We start from the raw sequence: 7,433 nt of genomic DNA, 5'->3' as shown, positions 1-7,433 counted from the left end.
CACGATGGGGCACAAAACTGCTCCAGGGAGGGCTCGGAGTACCCAGGTCAGGGGGCTGGGGGTGGGGGGGTGGGAGTACAGGTACAGGTACAGGGGAGTGGAGGACCGGGGCCCGCGGGGAGGGGACGGGACGGGGGAGACCCCAGTCCGCGCTTTCGCTCCCCCCTGCGGCTGCGCGCGGCCAATCAGGGCGTCGCTCTCATCCCCGCCGGAGATATCTCCGCCAATCAGAACGCGCCTTTCATCGCGGTGCTCCGCCCCCTGCTGTGGGAGGCGATGTGGGGGCCGCAGGCAGCGCCCCCTGCTGGCGGGGCGGGGCAGCGCGGGGCGCCCCCTGGCGGCGGGGAGGGCCGAGGGGCGATTCCCCCACAACTCACTTCCCGTTCCCAAATTTTCCAGGACAGGACGTCCATCCCCTCTCCCCTCTGGATAATGAGGTGACCCCCCCACAGCTCTCCTGGGCTCCAGGCCGCGATGATCCACACCCCATCAGCCCCATCTGACAGCCCCTGGTACTACAATTACCTAAAATAGTGTCAAAGCCAGCAGGTTTCACCAGAATTTCACTTAAAAGCTGAGGCACGAGCTATTAATATCTGTCGAGGATGAGGAAATGCCCCCAAAAAGGGCTTCTTCTGCCTCACAGGGCCCTAACTGGTGCTATAATTTAAATTTTTTCACACACTTGGAAAGCTTTTTGATCTGGTAGCTGAGTAGATATTTCTTAAACAAGACAATCTCTGTGTTTAGGACCTTTTAAGTTTATTCCAAATGGGTCCATGAACTTTGTGTGCACAAAACCACTGTTCTCTGCAGCGTGGGCAGCCACAGATCCTGCAATGGCCTATTGCGGGCAACTGACCCAAACCCAGGAGCACGGAAAGGGGAAATTTGGGTTAGAAATTAGTCACTGCTTTTACAGAACTGGTTCTGCTCATTCTCTGCCTTAGGAGAACAGCAAGAAAGTCTGATCTTGGTGCAATTAAGTCTAATTTTCCATTAGGTCTGTCTTTTTAAAGCCTGGACTAGTATTTTAAATTAAGAGCTGCAGGTGCATATTGAAATCATCCCCTGTTGTACTGACCCAGCCCTTCCATGAGCAATCAAAATTTAAAGAAACCCCCCCAGAGATGCAAATTTTCGAACCTGCGCTTAGGAAATTGACCTTAAAATGTTAGATACAGGTTTCAAACCTGAAATGAGCAGAATTAGCTTAATTTAGAAGCTTTCGGGGGGCTTTTTCCCCTTTCACAATACCTTTTTATGCCTCTGGGCAGTTGTCTTAATTTGAATTATGGCAGTTATGGAGTCGATTTATTCCTCTGTCCTATAAAATCAGTTTTGATTTCATTTTACCACATTGAAACATTAGGAGAGCTAATAGTAATACATAAGGCCAAACAAAACTGCTTTATTTCTCGTAAGTCTTAACAGGTACATGTATTACTTTTTTAACAAGTCAGTGTTTTCAGTGTTATATTTTTATTTGGGGTTTCCAAGAGCCTCCCTAACATTTTGAAGATTTGCTGGCTCATATTGAATGCTATCCCACGGGTTGTTTTCCCCTCTGAGCCAAATCAGTGCAAGTTTCCAGTGGCTGCAGATGCTGCTCTGATTCATCCCCTGCAGTCTCTGGGCTCTGATGTAATGCCCATTGTAATTCCCATGTTCCATGTGTTGTTGCTGGTGCTCCAGCACAGGCTTTGTTTTCTTTGCTGGCAGAGAGAGGAGCCTTCACAGGAGGTTTATTTATTTATTTCTAATCTTCATGAAATACATGAAACCACCCCTGGTCTGGAGCAGTGCTGGGACCCGCCACCAAATTCTCCTTCTCCCCCTCATCTCCTGGCTCAGCAGATCCACATCTCCATCCCTGCACCACCTCATTTGGTGCTTCAGCACCTCCTCCCATCCTGCCTGTTCTGTCTCTCCCCTCTGGCCACTCCAAGGCTCATTTTCCACTGTTTCCCACTGACTGTTTTCTCCCTCATTCCGGATAGAAAAGCACATTGCAACCCCACCCCATTTAATTTATTCATTAATATCAATTTGCCCTCTTCCACTTGGACCTCCTCACCCTTTCCTTTCACCCACTAAAACCACTCTTAAGTCTCTGCCTTAAAAACAAGCCCCCCACACCTTGACCACACTCTCTAAAGCTCTAAACCCTAAACTCCCTAAACCCTCTAGAAATATTTTTCTTGTCCCATCTATCCCCCTTTGTTTCAGGTTTTGTCGGGGTTATTGGATTTTTCTCCATGACATAATCTCATTTTGAGGAGCATGTAGATTAAAACATGACAGAGAAAAATGCTCAAGTGCTCTAAATTCACTTGAGTTATAGAAGCAGCCACTGCCTCGCTGGCCCTGGTGACCTCCCAGCCTCCATCTGTGCATGACAAGTAGGTACTTAGGCCCAGATTCCCAAATTAAACTGCACACCGAATTGGGCTATGGATTGTGGCACCCACCTCCCTCCCCTTGTGCGAGTCAGCAGCTGGCTGTGATTTAAAACCCCAATCTAGGAGATGGAAAAACTTCAGCTCTCTCCCTGTGTCTGTTAAAACCTGCTAAATTATAATGCAACTGAAATGGAATTACTTTTCATCCTGCACAGAGAATACAAAACATTAAGGGAATGATGTGAATTCACTAGTTTAGAGCAAGCTACAATAAATTTAATTAAAGTGTCCTCATGTAAAACATATGCAAATACAGCAAAGTTGTCTTAGTTTGGTTCTCAGGATCATTTTGCCCCTAAAAAATTAGTGTTTTGTTTTTTAACATGCTGAATTAATCCCTTTAACTGCAAGAAAAGGTTTGACTAAGGGAAGTTTGGGGTCAGTGTTTTAACACCTAATGATCAACATTTTAAGTGATTTTATTTTAAATGAAAAGCATACCATCTCATCCCACACATTCACTATCAGCTCTCTGTGTCTGATCTGTAGTCACATCCCGCAATGTTTATTAATAAATATAAAGCAACACAGAAATAAGCCAGGAAACAACTCTCATCACCCCCCTTAATCTTCACTGGGTAAAAGATGCAGCAAGTTTCAGGAAAAGAGAGCTTTTCAGTTCACTGAAAATCTATTTAGCAAAGCCCTGTTGGGGTGTAGGGATGGGAAAAGTGAGTTCTGGCTGCCAAAATGCCTGCAGGCACTTTGCCACTCACACTCCAATATCTCTTTGACTCCATTCTAACAATATTTATGGAGGCTGCTGCTGCTCATGATGGGGCCTTGAAATCTCAGTGTTTAGGGAAGATAAAAATCAACCAGGAGTTGAGCATTTCACAGGTTTGGATGTAAAAACTGCCTCTTCACAAGCTTCTGCTGGATGAGAACGAGGTTTTTTCCTTCTTGTCCTAGCTGCTCCTGTGCAGCCCCAGTCCTTCTACAGGCAGCAGGTTGTGGTCCCAGTCAACCCAGTTCAGAATTCCAGTGCAGCCCAGTTCTCCTCTGCATTGCCAGACTTGTTATTTCTTGAAGCACTTCCCAGAAATCTCACTGGACAGATGTGGTTCAACTTCAAATCCAGGTCAGCTTCTCTTCATTGGGATTCCTGGTGATTTAGTGCACACATTTCTCTGGGAAAGGACCTCAACCACCATCAGCCTTAAAACCCTTCCAGCACCACTCTAAAGGAATCCCTATAGTCCTTGTCCCACATATTTAAATTATGCTGCTATAGTTGGGTATCTGAGGTGGCACAGTGACATACTGAAGCTAGGGACAACATGGGAACTTTTAATTTTATTTTGTAACTTCCCCACAAACCTCTTGTAGTGTTGAATATGATTGTCCAGATATAATTATTCTGCAAGATTAGCTATAATGGTTGGTTTGGCACAAAATCCAGGGTGGATTTATTTGAACTGCTATACCTGGGAATAAATTCTTTTGGAAATTCTTGAGGTTTTACATGGGATCACAGGGAGCTGCTGAGGCTGGAAAGGGGATTTCCCTCTTGAGTTCAAGAGAATCCACTGCCCAGCTCTGGTTGTGTAGAACTGCCGTTAATAGGAAATTAACTGCAAAATAAACACAGAGCCTGTTTGGGTTTCCTCTCCATTAAATAGGCTGGAATGACTCAGGCAACTCAGATATTTCAGAGTTTGCCAGAAACTTATATAAAGGTTGGATATTCTCTACTAAAATTACTCCTGTATTACATTATATTGATATCTTTAAAAAGAGAAAAATCAGTGTAAAGATTTTATTTTGAATGAAAAACATACCATTAGCTAAGGCATTTCATCCCATACATTCACTATTCGCTCTTTGCCTGATCTGTACCCACCCAAGTAGCATTTACCCCTTAATATTTAATGGGGAATATAAAGAGGCACAAAATTAAGCCAGGAAACTGGCTTAAAATTTAACAGGCTGGCTTTAAAATTTACAGGATTTAAAAGTATTTTTTATTTTTCTAGAAGGTTTCCCTGTCTCCAGCACTGGGAAAGAACTTGAAACGTATCCCTTCAATTGCATTTTTTAAAAAAAAAGTGATGATTATATGACAGAATCAGCCTTATCCTGCCTTTGTTGGGAAAGAGGGGATCTTCAGAGATAGTCCTCCTGCTTCTGAATTTGGTAGATAAATAAAGGAAGCAACATAGAAACAAGTTCAGTGATAACTTGTGGCTGCTGTCTAAACATCTACCATGTTTTCTTTAAAAGAAAAAAAATCCTACTTTATGATGTAATTTAGTACATGTACCAACCCCATACTCTGTTTATCTTGCCTTTTTATAGAGCAGCCAAAAGTAAGTTGCCTAGCTGGGAAAACTCCGTATCCTTTTTCAGTATGTATAGGGATAAAAATACTTATCTGTCAGATGCTCAGTCCTCCTCCTTCCCCAGGAGTTAGAAATTAGAAGTCTGACCTTCTCATGGATGGAGGAGTCGGCAAAGGAGTTTCCAAGCCACCACCTCCTCTCCATCACAGACACCACAGTGAATAACCTGAGCAGGATTTCTCTTGAGAGAAACTGAGGCTTTTATTCTTGCAGCCTTGAACAAGAGACTAAAAACATCACTGAAGACAAGGCTGGTTTTTTTCCAAAGCTTATTCTACTTGCTTGTTCTTGTGCCAACATTTGCATGCAATTTAAAGAGGGTCTCTATCCTTGCCCCAGTGTTTACTCTCCTGATGTGTTTATAGACAGGTACATCCTCCCATCAAGTTTGTTTTGTCAGAAAGAAACCACATTTCTTTCATCTTCTCCTGTCCAAAAATTCCTCATTCTCAGCTGTCTGACCAGCTCCTCTGCTCCGCACGGACAACAGGGCTTTTACAGAGAACATTTCATTTTAGGTGATGCAGTTTTAGAAGCTCTTACAAATTTTTAAGTGTAAAAAACGTCCCCTGGGATGTCTTCAGCTCTTACCCAAAAACCTGCATCTCAAAGCTCGTGGAAATATTCACCAGTCACAGTCTCATCCTTCAGTACCTAAAGGAGATGGCTAAGACTCATCTGGAGATGGCAGCAGGGACATTCAGAAATCCAGGTTCTGAGGCAAGTTCAAGAGAATGAGGCAGGGCTGAGGTCAGAACTAGTATCAGTCTATAATTTAGTGATAAAAATTGGACAAAATCCAACAGTAACTTTCCAATACCAGAGCAACAGGACAAAGTCAAGGGCTGTAACCAGTTAGAACTGACCCCAGGCTGAAATCAAGCACTCCACTAGTATTGCTAAGACAAGGCATGAGGCCCCTGAGCTGGGCTTAAATAGGACTCCTGGGCCTGTGGCTGGAGAGCCCAGGTGAAGCTGCTCAGGATTTATTAGTGGTCCCAGGGCTCTGGCATGTCCTGCAGTGCTCCCAAGTGCTGCAGGGAGAGCTTTGCTTGCAGCCTGGGGTTCTTGTCAAAGTTGTTTTGCTTTGCTTTCTCTGTAAACTTACAATTTGAGTTTGTCTTAAGTTTAGTATTTGTATTGCTACCCTATTTATGAATGGCTTATAGGACTGGTACAAAAAAAGACTTTAAAAAAAGTAGAATTATAGTTGCATTCTTTACTTTTTTCTTAATTCTAAACCTTTATTTACTGTGTTTTCAAGTCTTCCCTTAATTTTTTATCATAGCATGTTGAAAGTTAGATTTTTAAAAAGAAAAGCACGGGCGAAATTTTTCCACAGCATTCTGGGATTTGGAGTTTAAGTGGAAGAAAACCACCATTTGCCAGGTGGGTGGTGTTGCACTGCTGCCACCACCTCGGGGTCTGGGGTCTCCTGGGTGAGCAGGCACTGGGGCTGGATTGAGTTAGATGTCATTTTGGATTGCATTCAAAATATTTTTGCAGTTGGATGTATCCTTCCAGGGGGGAGTTTTCTGGGTAGAAAAGAAATGTTTGCTTCAGGGGATGATTAGTTTAAGGGAGGGAATGTTTTCAAACTTAACTGAGTTGGAAGGTAAGTGTATTCCACCCACGCTGGAGACAGATACCTGAATGCCTTGGAAAACAAGTATTTGAGGAGAAGAGAAGGAATCAAATGGAGCAAGTGCCAGGATTTGCCAGGGAGTTGGTGCTGCCTTATCTGTGCAGCTGACAACCCCCAAGGATGTCAAATCGCACAGCCATTGAGTGGAGCCACAGCTTCTGCCCTGGTGCAGAGATGGGTCCAGATGAGAAACTCCTGCTGCCACACACACAGGAAAAACAGAAAAATGTGCTGCTCAGGGGAAAAGAGCTGCCCAGAGCAGGGAATTCTGGCAGACCCTCTGCTGTGCTTCAGGCAAACGTCACCAGAGGAAGGATGTGGATCCCGGAGGCTGTGATGAAAAACCATGTCTGCTTCCCCCAAACCTTTCAGTGAACAGAACTTAACCCAATTATTTCAAGCTAGTCTCATTTTTTTTCTTTCTTTTTTTTCATGCAGGAAATAATCCTCAGTGTTACAGCTCATGTGATGTTATCCAGGTGCACCCAAACGTTCTATATTCCAGGTGTGCCCAGGCACCTGGCCAGCCTGACCCAAAACAAAGGTGGTTTCTTCAAAGCAGTGGATTTACACAGTAAAGTTATGCCACCACTTTGCATTTCTGTTATTATGGAATTGTTCAACTGTTGCTTTGAACTCCTGTAACCCCAGCCTGCACACAGTGGAAAAATTCTGGGTTTGCTTGCCTGAGCATGAGGTTACAGCTCACAATAAAGGGTTTGCTGCAGTTCCAGCTGAGTGTTCCTGTCTCCTGCATCATGGCAGGTTTTCTGCCTTCCTTTTGCAGGGATCCCTCTGCAGATTTGTTTCAAGGGTTTTGCTGATAGAGTAGAATTGGTATTTCCCAGGGCTCTACACTCCCTTTGCTTGGGAAGACTGTCTTTAAAGCCAATACGCTCCAGTGGGAGCTCAGGTTGGATCTGGGCTCTTCAGTTTTATCAAAGCATCCCAGATTTTGACCCCTAATTTTCAAAATACTCAAAA

This window comes from Lepidothrix coronata, unplaced genomic scaffold (assembly GCF_001604755.1).
Source record: "Lepidothrix coronata isolate B3197 unplaced genomic scaffold, Lepidothrix_coronata-1.0 Scaffold27, whole genome shotgun sequence".
Lineage (NCBI taxonomy): Eukaryota > Metazoa > Chordata > Aves > Passeriformes > Pipridae > Lepidothrix > Lepidothrix coronata.
This window is presented reverse-complemented; position numbering follows the sequence as displayed.